Below are 18,903 nucleotides of genomic sequence, written 5' to 3'. Positions count from 1 at the left end.
GGCCTCCCCTCCACTGCCTGCTGCCTGGCTTCTCAGCAGTGGTGGGTGCTGGGGCCACCTCCCCAATCCTGCTCACCTGGTGGGGAATCATCATCTGATTGTGACTTTATCCATCTGCATCAGCTTCCTGGCATTGCCTTAGCAAAGTGCCACAAACCGGGGGCCTACACAGTGAGAGAACAGGAATGTGTTCTCTCACAGGACCGGAGTCCAAAGTCCAGGTGTGGGCAGGGCCCTCACCGTCCTGTTGGCCTCTGCTGTCTCCAGGAACCCTTGCTCTCTGGACTCAGAAGTGCAGCATCCCAAGGCCACCTCTGACTTCATCTTGTGGCTCACATGGTGTGTGTCTGCCCTTCCCTCCTGGCTCCTGAGGGAGAGCACTGGGAGAAAGGTGGGGATGCTGGATTGCTGCTCTCCCCACTGTTCAGTGTACCCCTGACGCCCTCCTGGGCCCTCACACCCTGGAGCACCCTGTCCCTGCATCTGTCCTGGACTAGAATCCAGGTCCAGCCAGGACTGCAGCACAGCAGCACCAACAACAGGTGCGTGGGGACAATAACTGGAGAAGATTTGGGGCTCAGAAGAGAGGGGCTCCGGGAAACCCTCAATTGCTCATTTTGGCAGCATCTCCACCGAGTCTCTGGCTACATGCCGGGCAGCACATAGCCAGGACTTCAGGTTGTGTCCCCTGACTCGGAGTGGAGAAGGGGCAGGTGCTGGGTGTGCAAACCTCAGACCCCACGCCTGGCTCCTGCTCTGTCTAGGGTGTTTTGGGAATTCACTTGGCCTCCAGGAATCTGCTTTCTCCTCTGTGAGATGGGAAGACCATTCTGTATCCTAAGTACCCGCTGGGCTGAAGATCAAACAAGATACAGGGTGTGTGAGTTCTAGGAGCAAGGCTGAGTGCCACTGTTATGGGGGAGGGGTCCTTGCTCCAGAGTTCCCACGAGGGTGGTGGGCGGCTCCCAAGATGGCAGCAAGCCTCTTGTTTTCTGACCTGGGGTTCTTGGCTTCACGGATTCCAAGGAATGAAACGTTGGGCCATGCGGTGAGTGTTATAGCTCTATTAGAAGCTGTGGGTTATGGAAGGGAACTATGGAATGCAGCGACTAGTGTTCAGCTCGATTGGGACAAACCCAGGCACTTAGCCGGGCAGGAACAAGGGCGAGCCTTTAGCCCGATCGGGGGCAGCAGTGGGTGCCTCGCGGGATCAGAAGCTCAGCGGACACCCTGCTGGATTTGGAGGGATGGAAGTCAGCGGCGGGTCTGCGATGGTGGCAAACAGCAGTGGTGGACAGCGAGCGAAAGCTCAGCTCGAGCCGTAACAAAACACAGACCAGAAGAGAGTGCAGTTGCAAGATTTAATGGAGTGAAAACAGAGCTCCCATACAAAGGGAGGGGACCCAAAGTGGGTAGCCGTTACCAGCTGGAATGTCTGGGTTTAGATCCTGCTCCTTGTCCCTCCCCCTGTGCTCTCAGGCGATTGATGATTGGCTATTTCTTTACCTCCCATTTTTCCCTAATTCGCATTTTAGTGAGCTCTCTTTACTACCTGATTGGTCGGGTGTGAGCTAAGTTGCAAACCCGGTGTTTAAAGGTGGATGCAGTCACCTTCCCAGCTAGGCTTAGGGATTCTTAGTCAGCCTAGGAAATCCCGTTAGTCCTGTCTCTCATCACCTGGGAGCTTTGGCTCTTTGGGTAGTTCTAAACAGCATCAAGGTTGAGACCGAGGTTATCTTTGGGGTCTCCACCCGCTGCTGAAACCTGCCCCTACTTGCTAGTTCTTGCCACGAAGACCCAGGTGATCAGCTTCCCTCAAAGCCCAGGGCAGAAGCACTCTGGTGGCCCCAGGTGCCTAGAGACAGGCAGAAGGGTGACACCTATGAGTCACTCCTCCACTTCTTCCAGAGACCATACCATTTTTGTTTGTTTTTTGAAAGTGTCAAACAGCCACGAGCACAAAGCCTCCCCTCTGGGCTGTGAGTCTGGGAATCTGGAATAGAAATAGAAGCTCTGAGCCCCGCGGACACCTTTCCTGGCACTGCTCCCCAGCTTCCTCCTCCCAGCTCCGTTCCTCCGAGGTCTGCCTCCACCCCAGTCACAGTGTGCCCCCACTTTGTGTTTCCGGGCCTATCCCTGATGTCAAATCCTGAAGGCTAGGCCTCTTGTGTCTGTATCCCCAAGACAACAGGGCCTTTCACAGGCCTGCAGGCAGCAGGTGCTTAACAAATGGGTGTGAATGCAACCTTGGTCACCTCTCTGTCCACGGGGATGAGGAAGCTCTCTGCTTTGCCTGGAAGTTGTATTCCAAAAAGACATGCCATAGGGTAGCATTGAATCAAAGCATCCTTCCCACTCTAACTCCATAGACAGGGACAAGAAGAGAAGTCTTGTTGCAATGAGGAAGGAAGAGATGTAGGTTGAAGTCCAGACAAGTTACCACGAACCCAGAACGTTTAGGATTCCAGCTAGCATGTGCGGGGATCCAGACACTGCCATCAGAGGGGTGGTGCTGCAGATGGAAAACAGCTAGAACAGCTGGCTGCAAGCCCCTACCTCTGCAGCCCTGGGAGATGACTCCTGAAAGCCATCTCAGTCCCCAACCGCAGGGTGATGCCTCAGGCTGTGGGTAACATGCCAAGGCCACGATCTCAGATAGGACCCCTTTGCTTCCCAAAGAGTTTGCTGGGCTTTCCCCAGTCTTGGGTGGACGTGGATGGATGATCTTCCCTCTGTGCTAGAACCTTTATGCTTGCAGTTCACATGAACTTGAGCATGGATTTAATCATAGGGATGTAGGCCCGCAGCTGTGCAGACAGAGATGCTGCATGAATGCACGCCTGCAGACATGACGGATGCCATAATTCAAACGCTTAGGCGACAGGCACAGGGGCTGGGCGCTGTGTGCACACTTTCCACGTGCAACTAACTCCTTCGGTCCTCAGGACACATCTGTGAAGGTGGCTTGAGATCACCCCATTTTGCAGATGAGGAAACAGATGTGTGGAGGGCCCGGGACGCACCAGGCCAGTGTCTGCCGGAGCGTAGGCTTTGCTGTGGGGTTGAGGGGCAATCATGAGCCAAAGTTAAGGCCTTGCTCCTGGGGAATCCAGTTAGCTTGACTGCTTGGTGGCCACCTCTGCCCATCTCCACCCAGGGGAATACGCACTGCAGGTCTTGTTGAGGGGGCAGTCTGCACTCTAGGGGCAGATCCACATGGATCCTGTGCCTCCAGCAGAAAGGCCGAGGGCAGCACTTGGGTGGCTGTGCCAGGAGGAACCCAGTCCAGGGAGAGGGCATGTCCAGCTGGAGTCCTGGCTGCCAGGATCTAGGCAGTGGGGGGTTGGACAGAGCCAGGTCTCATCACAGCATCTCTCAGGCAGGCCTTGTCCTCTCATCTACAGAACAGGGCCACTAAAACCTTCCCCGTGGGGTTGTTGAGACAAACCAATTGGGGAAAATGGAGAGTGACTGGAAGGTTTGAAGCTGTGTACAATAGCCATCTGTTGCCTCAAAGTGAGCGGCCCTTGGAGGCAGGCTTGCTACAACACAAACAACCCAGGGCAAAAGGTTTCAGTTGTTTAGACCAGAACACACTGCCTTTCATTAGTGTGGGAAAGAGCTGGATCGGGAGTTAGACCACATGGGCTTCAGCCTGTCAAAAGATGTTTTCAAGTAGCTTATTTTAAGGGTGCTTTTATAATAACTCATTAGCTCAAAATATTTGACACTTTATATCTGAAGATGGGATGAAGAGGTGCCTTCATCGGGTGGGAATTCTGGGGGTGTTGTTGTGGCTAAGGATGGTCTCTGATTCTCATTCATGTTCTGTCTTTCCTTCAGTCCACTTGTTTCTACAAACAACACATTCTTATTGGGACTGCAATTTTGGTCATAGAAAAATCTTTTAGTCTGAGATTTTTGCAGCCATGTAGCCATTGGGTGAAGAAGCATTAGGTGGAGTTTATCTTAACTATAAAATAGATTAAGATTTAAAAAAAAAGAACAGGCTAGCCGTTATCAAGGGGAGAATTAGAATAAAAAAAGAAAGCATAGGCCTCACCAGGGTGTGCCCACTCTATGGCCCTAGGAACAAAAAGCAGACACTCCTCCAATCCCATCAGTTTCCAGAAGAAACTGAAGTCCTCAGTGGTCCAGTGAGTTACCTGAGAGCTGCTGACTCTCCCACTCTTACTGATTTCATCAATCCACAGGTTTGTGCTAATGAGTCATACCTGCACATTTTTCAGTCTAGTTAGGAAGACAAAACCACTGACAAGAAGCACCAAGGAGAGGGCAAGGGCTCAGTGTCATGGAGAGTGTGCCAGGTGGTAGGAGTTCCTGGAAGGGAGGGAAGCTCTGTGGAGGCTTGGCCTCTCCGAGGGCTCAGAGGAGGGCAGGGGTTGACCAGAGAAGGCCTCCTCTGCACCTGTGCCCCATCCTTCTAGTCCGGACCTGCTGGGCTTTCCCTTGCAGGACCGGTGGCTCTCACAGTGAAGACTGTAGAAGGTGCGTGCACTCCCCCTGCTCCTGTGGTCCTCCCAGCTCAGTGCCAGCATCCCTCCTGTGATCTCTGTCAGCCCCAGCAGCTGCAGTGGTTCCCCCCACTAGAAGGTTGGCTGCTGCCCTCAGTGGCTCCCAGAAGTCAAAGGCAGTCTGCAGCCGGCCTGAGCGAGCCTTCGGGGGTCCCCTACTAACCGGGTTCCCTGAGCTTTTTCTGTGTGCAGACTGTGCTGTGTTCATTGTTGTCCAGCAGTGGGGCAGGTGGGCCAGGGCTGCTGTAACATCCTCCCGTCCCAGAGAAGGGGAAGAATGAAGCCCCAGGAAGCAAATGAGCTGCTGAAGGTCATGCGTGGCAGTGAGGCGAGCCCCTGGAACCCGAGGCCATGCCACGTCCTCTGGGGTCAAATGGGAGCAGGTAGGGAGGGACAGGCAGCACTGACGCACACCTTGGAAAGTGTGTCTCTTGTGTGCTGTGAAGAAGCGTAGTTCCCCATTCTACAGTGGAGAAGACAGATCATTTGTGGTGTGGTCACCAGGTGGCAGGGCATGGAGCCAGAATTTAAATCCAGGTTTCCTGATGCCAAAGCTGGCCAAACCTCAACTTCTATGCTGAAGTCAACCTTCAGCTCAGGTTGGTGCTGCCTGGCTAAGAGGCACTGGCCATGGAGCCTCTTCTCCTCCTAGACACAAGCCAGATCCTCTGTACATAGAGGGGCTCCCAGAGCAAGCCAGGCATGGGTGCCACACCCCAGCAAGGCAGCCCCAGCTGGACGCACTGGGGTGTGGTTGTTGGGGCTTGCTCCCCAGGAACGTGGACTAGGTGCAAGCGTCCAAGCTGGGAGGATGCTTGGAGAGCAGCTGCCTGGTGGGAGAAGATCAGGAAAGATGTCCCTGAAAGGACTTTGGAGTCAGGGCCCATCTCTCCCCTGCAACCACATGGTATGCACCACCAGCTCTGGAAAGATTCAGGTGAAATGCTCAATTTCTGCCGTCTTTAGAGGAGTGGACTCTGAACCATCATATGTTAAGTGGGAGGTGGCTGTGACAGGCTGGCACAGATGAAGCTGTCACTGCTTACATCAGCTGCTGAAATGATGTGGTCTTTGAACTAAGCAAGGGAGAGCCAAACTCTCTCATTTATCTCTGTGAAGTCCTCCAGTCATGTTTATACCATGAAATAGGACGGGAAATCTGAGCAGAAGCACCTTGGCCTAAAGCTTAGGAATCCGCTTGTCAAGTGCCCATGGCCATTAGCACTGCCTGGCTTCATCGGAGCCACAGCCAGAGATTCAGAGATGCGTGGACAGAGGCACCAACGTGCTTCTCAAAGCTCAACTCACTGTGTTATGTGTCACGGGCAAGGAGGATTCTCATCAATGTTGGTGACTAAAGACATTCATGTCCAAATAAATTCAACACTATTTCTTTTTTCTTTTTTCTTTTCTTTTCTTTTCTTTTCTTTTTTTTTTTTTTTTTTTCTTTTTTTTTTTTTTTTTTTTTTGACAGTCTCGCTCTTATTACCTGGGCTGGAGTGCAGTGGTGTGATCTCGGCTCACTGCAACCTCTGCCTCCCAGGTTCAAGCGATTCTTCTGTCTCAGCCTCCCGAGTAGCTGGGATTACAGGTGCGTGCCAGCATGCCTGGCTAATTCTTGTATTTTTAATAGAGATGGGGTTTTGCTATGTTGGTCAGTCTGGACTCGAACTCCTGACCTCAAGTGATCCGCCCACCTTGGCCTCCCGAAGTGCTGAGATTATAGGTGTGAGCCACTGTGCCTGGCCAACATTATTTCTTGAGAACAAACAGTGTGTCTTCATAAACTGAGTATGTTTGAATGGGAAGAAATCATTAAGTATAAAAATTCACATTATAGTGTTTCTTGGTAAATGCCACAAAATGGCACTTGGGAGGCTGAGGCAGGTGGATCTCTCGAGTCTAGGAGTTTGAGACCAGCCTGGGCAACATAGCAAAACCCCGTCTCTACAAAAAATACACCAATTTGTGGTGTGGTGTGGTGTGGTAGCGTGTGCCTGTAGTCACAGTTACAAGGGAGGCTGAGGTGGGAGGATCACTTGAGCCTGGGAGATCAAGGGTGCAGTGAGCCCTGATGACACCACTGCACTCCAGCTTGGGCAACAGAACAAAATCCTGTCTCAAAAAAAAAAAAAACAAAAAAAACAAAAAAGAAAAGCATAATGCATATATCTCCCAATTTCATTAAAACCTGAGTGTGACACCCTGTGTACAAGGGTTGTATACTAACCTAATGCTGGCGTGGCTCAGAGCTCACAGTTCACGTAACTGAGCTCAAAATCCTACTGTCTTGAAAGGGTCCATGCCTGCTGGAGTCTAAAATGTCGGAGAGCTAGTTTCAATATGCACAGCCTGGGCGGCAGGATTAATAATGCATCCTCCTTCACAACCACAGGTTCTACAGCTGTGGATGATATTGCAGAGAAAGCGTCGCCAGTGCAGTCCCTGAAGCCAGCATGTGAATGGCCTGGAGTCAAACGTTTAAGGAGCCTAAACTCGTAGTGGCAATGACTTCAGAAAATGTGCAATCATTCGGAAACCCAAATGTTTCTTTCCTTTTCTATGTTCATATTAGACCTCATGATAAAATGAGGGAGTTAAAGCAGTCCGTTTATTTTAGGTGGGCCCAGCCCAGTTATGAACATGTTGAGACCTAGAAGGCCAAGAGGACCCATCCAAAACCCTTCCCCAATAAGGGCTGATGTGGCACCCCTGCAAACTCCACTCCCTCGGGGCAGGAGGTGCCTCCTTTGCAGAGTCCTGTTTCTGAAATCTGTGCAGTGTGTCCACGTGAATAAAGATCAGGACTCCATGAAGGAGAGCTGGGGGTACCCAGGGCTCTGCACAGAGGTGGGGAGGATGGCCAGAGTGGTCCCAGGTTGGAGAGGTGTGGAGGAGAGCCCTGAGTCTCCTTGCCTACCCAGGACCCTGTGTCCAGCCCACCTGCAGGGAACAGACCTCAGCCTCACTTCCCCCGTGGGGCCCATGTCCATGAGGGTTTGACCCTAGAGACAGAATACTCTCAGATTGCAGCTTTCAAAAGTCAGCCCACGTGCTAAAGTGCTCCCCAAATGGGAAATTAGAGTACTGTGTAATTCTGCAAAGTTTCTGGAATTTCCATCCTAAGCATTGGGAAAAAGGGGAAAAATCCAAAAAGTTAAGAAAAGAGCCATTTACCACTGCTCAGAAGAAAGAGTATAAAATATGTGCATTTGTTTTTCATGGAAAGTATGAAAAACCAGTTATGTGTTGCTTTAGAAATTGGACTGGGCTTTGAAAGCTGGAAAAGACAATTTAAAATTCAATTTTAAATTAGTGATGCTTTCTCTGGAATCTCCATTTTGTACCAATAGCCCTAGCAGCACGAGATCAAATTTTCCTTAGATATCAACCAAATGGTTGTACTCGGAAGCTCAGGGGCAATCCACAGAGCGAGGGAGGGCCTTCTCCTTCCACCTCACCAGCGCAGTCAGAACCGATGTTTCTGTCAGATGCCAGGCGTTTTGCTGCTGTCTTTGGTGACAATGATGGAAAGGCCATTTTGCACAGACCGGGTTTGAAAGACCTTTTCCAGACTTGCTTTGGGAAAACCACGTTTTGCACTGAGATGGGTGATCTTTAGATGCTACCTGGAAGGAATCCCTGGGGATTCTCTGCGGGCCTGGCTCTGCCTGCGGGTAGATGTCCCAGGAGCCGTTGAAAGGTGGCTGCCCATTTCTCATTTTCCCCCATGATGGACTTTGCCTGGCGTTCCATAACAGCACGGCCTCATCCGCCTGGCCAACTTCAACCTCTCTACCCGAAGCATCAACACTGAGCCTGTGTCTGGTCTTTGTGTGAAACACTTTCTTCCTAAGTAATCCTAAGTAATCCTAGGGAGGAGGAGAACCTGGGAGCAGCAGGGAGCTGCTGAGAGGCAGGCCCGGCCTCCCACCTGCAGGGCCTCTGCATGCTGGGGACTCGGGTGACCGGGTACGCGGTGCCTCCCGCTGTCCCTGCTTGGTGGTGCTCACCAGGCAGGTTTCTTTCTGAAGGTGTCTTCTGGAAACAATAGCGCGGGGTTTCTCTTCACATGGCTGGGAAAGGCATTGTCTGGAAGAGGCGGAGGGGGGCAGGTTCCAGGGGCAGGCGTTACCCTGAGCAGACACGATTTTCTGCTGTGAGTATTTTGGCTGCAGTGAATCGGTTGTGAATGCTCGGAAGTCCCACATCAGAAAGCCGCAGCCGCAGAGCACTCACCCACGGGCGCGGACAAAGAGGCTGCGATCTCATCCGCTTTGCAGAGGACCGTGCCGCGGTGACTTACCCCAGTTCCTGACTCTTCCCGTTCTCCGGGCCCATTGTTCCTCCAGCCACGTTTCTGAATTTACAATATTTAATTGCAGCTTGACGAAAAAATAATCCCTGCTTAAGGATGTTTTAACATCCTTAAGGTAGTCAGTGGCCTTGTGTGATTGCCGAGCAGAGGGCCTGGGCAACCTCTGAGGGTTCCTCCTGCCCCAGGGACCAGTAGGACAGGTAAAAACCCTCTCGGAAGGGATTTGAACTCACAAATGTGAAAGTACGTGGGTTAGCCCTAGGGTCAGCTGCTGCCACCCCCGGCTTCATCCAGAGTTGTGTGACTTTCAGCCACCAAGGAACAGTGAGGCATATCAGAACTTCGTACGCACCCACCACATGAGGTCTACAAACACAGGGCAAGAGGGAGAAAACAGACCTGCCACCTAACCCTTCCGATGTGTCACCCCTCCACCCCATCTCTGCCGTGTAAAGGGAAAAGAGTCAGTGGCAATGTTGGGTGGGAATGTTGGGCTGTGGTTGAGCGTTCTTACTTATTAATACTTAATTCTTAAGCTTTCTTAGAAACAGGGAACTTACTCTATAAAGGGAACCAGCAATTTATATTGAATTATCTTAATTTTTTTTTTTTTTTTTTGGTGACAGAGACTCACTGTCTGGCCCAGGCTAGAGTGTGGTGGTGTGATCTCAGCTCACTGCAAGCTCCGCCTCCCGGGTTCAAGCAATTCTCCTGCCTCAGCCTCCCGAGTAGCTGGGACTACAGGCGCCCACCACCACGCCCAGCTAATTTTTTTGTATTTTTTTAGTAGAGACGGGGTTTCATCATGTTAACCAGGATGGTCTCAATCTCCTGACCTCGTGATCCACCCACCTCGGCCTCCCAAAGTGCTGGGATTACAGGCGTGAGCCACCGCACCCAGCCAAATTTTATTTTTTTTGGACTGGATCTTACTGTGTCACCCAGGCTTGAGTACAGTGGTGCAATGATAGCTCACTGCAGCCTCAACCTCCTGGGCTCAAGTAATCCTCCTACCTCAGCTAGGACTATGGGCATGCATCATCATGCCTGGTTATTTTTTAAAAATTTTTTGTAGTCATAGAGTTTCACTATGTTGCCCAGGCTGGTCTCAAACTCCTATGCTCAAGCGACCCTCCTGCCTCGGCCTCCCAAAGTGCTGGGATTACAGACATGAGCCACTGCACCCAGCCTGAAACCAGCACTTTCTAAGAGACTCAAGGTCAGGAGGAGTCAGCCTGCTGGAGATGAATATGCATGGGCTTTGGAGTCAGCAAAGCCGAGCTGGAATCCTGCTGCTGCACAGCAGTGAGATATTAGCAACGGATTTAATTTTCCTGAGCTACCATTTCTTTTATCTGTAAAATGTGGTTAAACATGAAGGGATGTTGTATTTTTTTTTTGAGACGGAGTCTCGCTCTGTCACCCAGGCTGGAGTGCAATGGCCAGATCTCAGCTCACTGCAAGCTCCGCCTCCCGGGTTCACGCCATTCTCCTGCCTCAGCCTCCCGCGTAGCTGGGACTACAGGCACCGCCACCTCGTCCGGCTAGTTTTTTGTATTTTTAGTAGAGACGGGGTTTCACCGTGTTAGCCAGGATGGTCTCGATGTCCTGACCTCGTGATCCGCCCGTCTCGGCCTCCCAAAGTGCTGGGATTACAGGCTTGAGCCACCGCGCCCGGCCTATTGTAAGTATTAAATGAGATCCTGGGTCTGAAGCCTTAACAAAATGGTGACACACCAACACACTCGGTGCCACCACGCCAGCACCATGACCCCATCGCATCGCTTTTGCACGGAGCTTCAGTGCTGGGTTCCCGCCCACAGGGTGGCTTGTGGAGCACCTACTCCATGGTGGTGGAAGCAGGGAGAGATGGCACTCATGGTTTTGCCCTGGAGAAGCTCACAGGTCCCACAGCTGTAAAGACAAGGGGGCACGAGTTTGTCTGGCCAGTGCTGACTCCAGGCGTGACCCGAGTGTGGTGCTGAGGAATGGGACAGCTCCATGGAGGAGCTACCTCTCAGGGGGTGGTCAAGAGGGAGTTTGGGGCTGGGGGGTGCCAGTGAGGTAGGGAAGGACATTTTGGTGAAGTTCAAAGCACAGGGCCATGGCAAGGCCAGGCATGTTCCTGGAGCTTCTGGGGGTTCGAGGTGGGCAGGTGTAGGTGAGATGAGGCTCAGGGCAGCACGTGAGGCTTCTACCCTGTGGGGAAGGGGAACCTGGGCTCGGAGGGTGGGGGGCAGGCTTGTGATCAGAGAATGACACTGCCATCTTTCTGTTTCAGGAGAACAATTTTGCCAAGAATATCTGGATGGATGGAGGTGGCCGGCAAGTTGTCAGAGGCAACTCAGACAGTCCAGAGGAGGATGGCATGGAGCCAGGGGAGGCACAGAGAAGCGGCAGGCAGATCTGAGGGGCATCACCAAGGCAGCACTAAGGAAGGAGGGCAGGGGACAGTGACCGCCTCGGGCTGCTGCAGCTCAGGAGGCTGAATGATGCCTTTGACCAAGCAACACACTATTGTAGGTTGGTTTTAGAAAGACTTCGCCCTGCCCTGTAGGGTTGGCAGCTCAACTGGCGTTCTGCCTGCTTCACAGATGTGGCAGCTGAGGCTTGGACAAAGGTAGTCATTTGCCCCGATCTCATCGCTAGCAAGGGCTGAAACCAGAACGAGGGCTTCTGCTCCAAACCAAGCCCTGTTTTGAAAATTCCACAGCTACTTCCCAGGACCCCACGGAACAGCCAATGCAGGGAACTGTGCCCCCCTCCGCTTCCTTTGGGACTGTCTTCCTCTGTCCCCTTGGTGCTCGGGGCCCTGTGTTGGGCCTCTGTTGGGGCTGGCTGCTGACTGGCACTGCCTGGTGCCCTCCTGGCTCCTCCCACAGTTTCCCAGGCCCCCGAGGTCCCGGCACTCACGCTGTGGGGCCGACAAACAGCAGGTGTCCTTGCGTCTGACTAAAATGGCATCCACTCAGTGTTTGGCTCGATGTTGAATGTGAGAACTGGGGAGAACTAATTTCTTCTTAATTTATGTCCTCTTTGTTAGAGGAACAATTTCATTTCAAAATGAAAACACACTGGGGAGAAATTTTAAAAAGGGATTCTAGTAGTGAAGAGATGGAGAACAACTGTTCAGGAATCTTTATTCCTTTCCACTCTGCCCCAACTCCCTGGATCCTACCCCAGCCCTCCCCAGGCCATTTAATCACTCTGTTCCCTGCCCTTTCTGAGCTCTTCCTTCCTTAACTGCTCGTAACCAGCATCTCAACACTTCATGATTGTCTGCCAGATATGGATTGAGATTGTCACCCAGTGGGAACGTGGGTTTTCTAGTTGGTGAAGTCACCTCCTGCAGGTGTGGACCTTGTTTTGGTTTAGTTGTTACTCTCTGTTTTCATTTACCCTCCACAATGCTTGAAACATAATCGTAGCTCAATAGACAGGGTGCCATGGTTCGTGCCTGTAATACCAGTACTTGGGAGGCCAAGGTGGGCAGATTGCCTGAGTGCAGGAGTTCAAGATCAGCCTGGACAACATAATGAAACCTCATCTCTACCACAAAAAAAAAAAAAAAAGGTTTCACCTGTGGTCCCAGCTACTTGGGAGGCTGAGGCGAGAGGACTGCTTGAGCCCACGAGGTTGAGGCTGCAGTGAGCCATGATTGCACCACTACACTCCAGCTTGAGCAGCAGAGCAAGACCCTGTCTCAAAAAAAAAAAAAAAAATTGTAGCTCAATGAATGCATGACTGGATCTCACCTGAGGAGGGAAGAGCAAGGCAAAGGGCGGTGAACTGAATCACCCTAGTGGCCTCTTTAAGCCGGACACTCTCAATCTCTGCTTACACACATTGGCACCCACGGGGGACCTGACTGCAGTTTGCAACGTGAGTAGCAGTACAGTGGCGACGGCCACCAATTATGAAACAGGACACAGGGCTATGGTGGAAACACTCCGCATGGACAGAGCAGGTGGTGGGAGGCTCTTAGAGTCACTTTCTGGTGGAGCTGGCTCCTGGCTCACAGGAGCCGGCCATGCACATCTCTGTAGCGCCTGGTTCAGACTCCTCTCTTCTGAGGCTGGAAGTTGGCTTTGGTGGGGGTAACTCGTGGGGTGCTGCAGAGCCGGTTAATGACCATGGCCCCATGGCCCTGCACAGCCTGCTTGGACTCCTGCTGTGTTCCCAGGGAATGGGTTCTTGAGCAGCAATGGTGCCCCTGTGGCAAGGGGAAGTGAACACAGACTTTGAGGATTCGCTTTTTAAACCCTTGAGTTCTGACAAGGCCTTAGTCCAGATTTAAGCAGAAAACCTGGGGTCTCCATGGTCTCAGACCGGCCACCTCCCAAGCCCAAACCTCAGCTTTAATATGGCACAGAATCTCACAAAACTTTTCCCAAGATGTCAGTAATAACAGGTCGTGTTTATGTGGCTCCTAAGATGGGCCAAGCACTAGTGCAAAGAACTTTCTATGCATTAATCATTTAATCCTTTCAAAAACCCGACTGGGTGGGTAACAGTGTCTCCCTTCAAGTCGAGGAAACCGAGTGCTACCAGCTGAATTGTGTATCCCTATATGCTATGTGGAAGCCGCCACCCCAGCACCCCAGGGCGTGGCCTTATTCAGAAGGAGTGTCCTGGCTGATGGAATGAGTTACGCTGAGGTCGGGCTGGAGTGGGGCAGGGTCTACTCCAATATGACTGTGTCCTTCTAAGACCAGAGGAGACACAGAGACACCCAGGGGGAGACCCAGTGAAGACCGAGGCGGAGACGGGAGCGATTTATCCATAAGCCGTGTGACACCAAGACTGACTAGTGGCACCAGCAGCTAAGAGAGGGGCCTGGGACAGACCATCCCTTGAAATCTCCAGAAGCAGCCAGTCCTGCCGACCGCTGGATCTCTGCCGTCCAGCCTGTAGACCTAGGGGAGAATACACTTCCACTGTTTTCAGCCCTCTGGTCTGCAGCACTTTGTTAAGGCTGCCCCCACAGAGGAAGACACTGAGTCTTCGAGAAGTTAGGAAGCCATGAACCGTCCAAAGACACCAGGAGCGAAAGGAGTGGGAAGCCAGGGGCCAGCCCTCCGTGTTCATGTGGGAGACTGGAGCCAGGCTGGAGCTGAGGCCTCCACTCACCACCCAGGGAGTGCTCCGCTCACTGCTGCCCCCTGCAGGGGCTGCAGGGTGTCCCTGCCGTCAAATCCCCCCACGTCATGGGCTACAGCCTCGCCAGCTGCCAGTCACACACTTGTAACGTCGCTCCTCCTGTTCTCCAGCTCTGCCTCTCTCCTGCTTTGCCTGCTGCGTGGAGACCCAGCACATCTCTTGAGCTGTGTGGCTTCTCTAAGGTGGCATCCGAGAGTTCCCGAGTTTTCCAAGAAGAGATAAACAGAACTTTTTCTCCATGACCAAGATGTCTTTCTCTCCTCAACTCTGAATGTTCAATTCTTTTTATGCCAGGGAAGCAGCCTCAATTCTACGCTTCTACTTAACACCTGACAATTTTCCTGTAACTATGAGAGTTCAGCAGTTGTAACTACTACTACTCAAGGAGATGTTCTGGCAACCAGAAAACGCTGCGGAAGGACAGGTGACAGTTGGGGCCACAAACCTCAAGGCAGGAATGCAGAAGGAAGCACAGCACCTGTGACCCCTGCCTCGGAGATGCCCGTCCCTCCCACTGAGAGCATCCCCCACTTGCCCCAGCACTGAGCACGTTGCTGTCCTCAGGACAGCCTGTCTCCCTTCCCCTCTGACTGGGGTCCCCCTGCAGACCTGGCCTTCCTATGCCTAGAGCCGAACACAGTGCCTGAGTCTGAGAGATGCCAGCCAGTCTTGATCACGGTCACAAGCTCACACTCCAGGGCAGTCAGCCGGGCTCCAACTCCAGCTCTGGTGCTTCTAGACAGCTGGTGAACCTCTGTGCGCCTCTGTCTCCTCTCACAGAGGTGACAGTGCTCGCCTCGGTCAGGTGTTATGAGGAGGAGGGGGAAAGGACCAACCCTGTGTGATGCTGGGATGCGGCAGCACCCTGGAGGCAGCCCGAGAAAACTCCCTCCCACCAGCAGCCCAGAGGCCACAGCACTCCCAGGGTGCCCGGGGCCGGGCTCCCGGTGTCCCATTGCCCTGCCTGGGGTGTCACCCTCACCTGGGTGATTGAGGGGCAACAGCACCACATCCGGGCTCCAGGTGGAGGGAGCCGGAAATGAAAGCGGCTGGCAAGCAGCTTCCTCCATGAGGACGAGTCCCAAGGGGAAGGCGTCTCCACTCACCGCCCTGGCCGCCCCAGCTGCAGCCCCGCTGACACTTGTTGGCCAGGTTCCATTGCTGAAAGGAGTTAGGGGAGTCTGGACACCGAGGGACAGTTAGCAGACTTAGCCCCAGAGTGTTAAACCCAAAGCGGCTGTCATCTTGGAGGCAAGGTTTGCTTCGCGAATGAAGCAGAGATGAAGGCAACGTGGAAGCCTCTGTTCGCTTCGTGCACACGGTTCTGCACCCACAAACAGCCACGGTGCTGGGGGTTTCCACAAGGTGTCCACTTGACGCCCACAGAACTCCAGGGAGGCTGTGAGGTCACCCCATTTTCTGGATGCTCCTCACCGTGGGAGAGGGATTTGTCATGATCACACAGTCCAAGCATGTAAGAGAAGAGGTGCCTTCAGGACTGGCACCCAGGCATCACTCCTGCCCCCCGGCCCGTTCACGGAAGCCCCTCACGCCCATCGTGTGCATGTTGACTTTCGCCCTGTGCAGGCTGCTCCAGCTCCCGGTGCTGTGCTGCGTGTACCATGGATGCCCCTGCAGCAACGAGTCACCGGCTCACCGCGCTTCCTTCCCATGCAGATGCTTCGGGTAGCAGCCCAGTGCTCTTCACTGGACTGAAGGCACCTCTTCTCTTGAGAGAGAGAACATTTTCAATGGTTAAGCCTAAAATTCAGGAAAGATTTTACTTTGTTATTGTTCTTTCTTAAGGCCTAATTTTTAAAAAGCCTGAGTGCTGGCTGCTGATGGCCTTGATGAGAAAGTGGCCGTCAATTAAACAGACATGGGGGAACCGAGGAATCCAGGTCAGCACGATTTCCTGATCTGCAGCAGTGACCGTGACCTGACTGGACTTAAGCTGGAACTTCAAATAACACCATTAGCTCCTAATCATATCAGAGGGGATGGAACATGACTTCCCGCACCATCCCCTTTCAAAGATGCAAGTCACATGGGCACGTCTGTAAAATGCTGAAGGCTGCACTGTGTGAGCTGCACAAATTCAAAGTTTTCTGACTTTGCCAGCCCAGTAACACTGCCAGGTGCCAGCTTGTGGCATTTCTGTCAGAAACCCAGCTGGCATGAAAGTGGGTTTTTAATCCAGCCTGGAGTAGCCCCCTGCATTCAGAAATTCTTTGCATGACTATAGAAGTCTAAATCAAGACTCACTTTCCCCCGAGCTAGAGGAGGAGGAATGTGAAGCCTTGGAAAGAGTCGGCACCATTCTGGGAGTCAGATTAGTACACCCCAAGAAAGGGAGAGTGGCTGAGCCAGCTGTGACACAGCCCCCCACCCCTACCCATTCCTCTGCTGCCCACCAAGCCCAGAGCACCCTCCCTCAGCCAGAAGACAGCTCTGAGGATGGAAGACTGTTCAACTTGTGGCTTAAGCACATCATTAAAATCAAAGAGGAAAATTCTTTGAAGAGATGGGGTGGAGCTGAATTTAAGAGAAATAATAAAAACCATGACCAGGTTTTTCCGCATCTGTTTTTCCTCCCTCATTTCTCCAGAAGCCTGGGAAGCATGGATAGAATAATCCCCCAGTCATTTCATCATGGAACCTCACTTTCATCAACCTTCCACTGGTCCATGTTGCCTGTGGAATAAAGTCCAAATGCCTTTGCTTGATTCTTCCTCACCAAGCAAATGCCTTTTAAAACTAATAACGGTAGCCACCTGTGTAGAGAGCAGAAGGAATGAGGCAGGTGTGGGACAGGAAACGAGGTTGCTCAGGTGTCAATCAGCCACTGCTGTGACAAGGCTGCATAACAAATGGCCCCGACATGGAAATGGCTTCCTGCAGCAAACGTCTGTTTGTCTTGCTTTGGGAACTCTGGGCAATGAGGAGCCCTGTGTCAGGCCGTTGGTCAAGTCTGTTCCACATGTTGCTGATTCTGGGATCAGTGGGGTCTGGGAACGCTCTCCTGAGTAGATGGCAGAGACGCCAGAGAGCAAACCAGACCATGGATCACACTTAGTGTCTCTGCTTAGATGTGATATCGTCACTCCTGTTCATGTTCCATTGGCAGAACTCACCTGGCCAAGGCCAAGTCTCTGGGCATGAATGTGTACTCCGTCCACCACAGCGGGCACCCTGCAGAACCCCATGGCACAGGTCAGACAGGCACCAATCTGTAACAGGTGGTGAAGAATTGAGAGCTATCTCTGGTTTACCACACATGCACTGAGATTTTGGGGACTGCCCTATCAGATATTAATACCATGGGCAGCTTAAACAAGAGCTTTCCTTCCTCATAGCACTGGAGGCTGGAAGTCCAAGGCCAAGGTGTCAGCAGGGCTGGTTTCTCTTGACCCCCACCCCACCAACCCCCTGCTCCTGCCTTGGCTTGCAGTCAGCAATCTCTTTGCGTCCTCATAGGGCATCCCTCTATGTGTGTCTGTGTCCTAATCCCCACTTCATATAAGCATACCAGCTATGTTAGACTAAGGCCCACCCCATGCGACCTCATTTAACCTTCATGACTTCTATAAAGACCCCAGCTCCACATATAGTCACGTTCTGAAGTCCTGGGGATCAGGATCCAACATACAAATTCAGGGAATTCAGCCCACAGCACACACCTTCTTATGTGCTTCCCCCAACCTGTAAGATGGCAGGTTATGTGCATAACAGAGGGAAGAGATGATCCAGGTGCACAGTCTTTCTCTGTTGGGGGCTTATAACCCATGACGCAATCACATAGATGCCCAGAAGACCACTAAGATGTCCCATTGGTCTTCAGCATAAGAAAGGCAAGAGCAGTGCTGTCCCTGTTCGTGCCCACAGAGACGGGAGTAAATAGTGAGGATTTTGTAGCCATGGGAACAGGAGGTCCTCTCAGAAGAAATGACCTTTGTTCTGGACCTCAGAGGGAGAGCAAGGTTGTGGGAGTGGTAGGAACAGGGAGAGGAGGATTTTTTTTTTTTTTTTTTTTGAGACAGAGTCTTGCTCTGTCGCCCAGGCTGGAGTGCAGTGGTGCACTCTCGGCTCACTGCAAGCTCCAGCGGGGAGGCTATTTTGACTGAAAGTCTTTGTGGTGTTGGGGTGTTGTGCGCCTGGCGTGGTGGGTGAGGAGGGAGCTGGGCAGAGGGCCTGGAGGGCCAAGAGCATCCCAGGAGGCCATGTTCTTGAAAGGGATTGGTAGCACAACAGAGAAATGCAGGATTTCACTAGTCACCACACTGCAACCCAGGAGCAGATCTGGGAGAGAGAAAAGTAAGTCCAAATGGCCTCGCACAGGGTTAGAGACCAGGACCAGTACAGGACTGTCCAGGACACTGGCAGGGCCTGGCATGCAGGCTGGGGCCACTCTCCAATGAAGCTGCCAGGGTTCAAGTCCAAAGCCTCTCCCAGATACAGAAGTGACCCAGGAGCCAGGGCAGGAGCCCACAGATGCTGCTGTGTACCTGGCGGGAGCCATGGGTGAGCCCAGCAGGGAGTGCTGGCGGCAGACTCTCACTGGCAGCCACTTGGTCCTCATCAGCTCCAGGAAGAGATGGGTTTTTAAGTCTTTAGATTAAAGGGTTTCACTCCCAGCGGCTGCGGAGGCTAGACAGAGGGGCTAAGTTGTGGGGAAACAGTAGATCTGTGACAAAGTGTTAACTGGTGCTGCTGGCATGGGAACAAGGATGAGACCCAGGATTCCTGGCCCCACTGCAGCCTCCCACACCTCTCGCCTGGTTTCCCAGGCTCCCCGTGGCCCCAAATCCACCTCACCCACCTCACCCTCATCACACCCATCAGCTCCAACCACTTTCCTGAGCTGCCCCATGCCAGGAGCTGAGGCTGAGA

Source organism: Trachypithecus francoisi, unplaced genomic scaffold (assembly GCF_009764315.1).
Source record: "Trachypithecus francoisi isolate TF-2019V2 unplaced genomic scaffold, Tfra_2.0 Lachesis_group4, whole genome shotgun sequence".
In the NCBI taxonomy this organism is placed as follows: Eukaryota; Metazoa; Chordata; class Mammalia; order Primates; family Cercopithecidae; genus Trachypithecus; species Trachypithecus francoisi.
Note: the sequence above shows the minus strand (reverse complement) of the source record.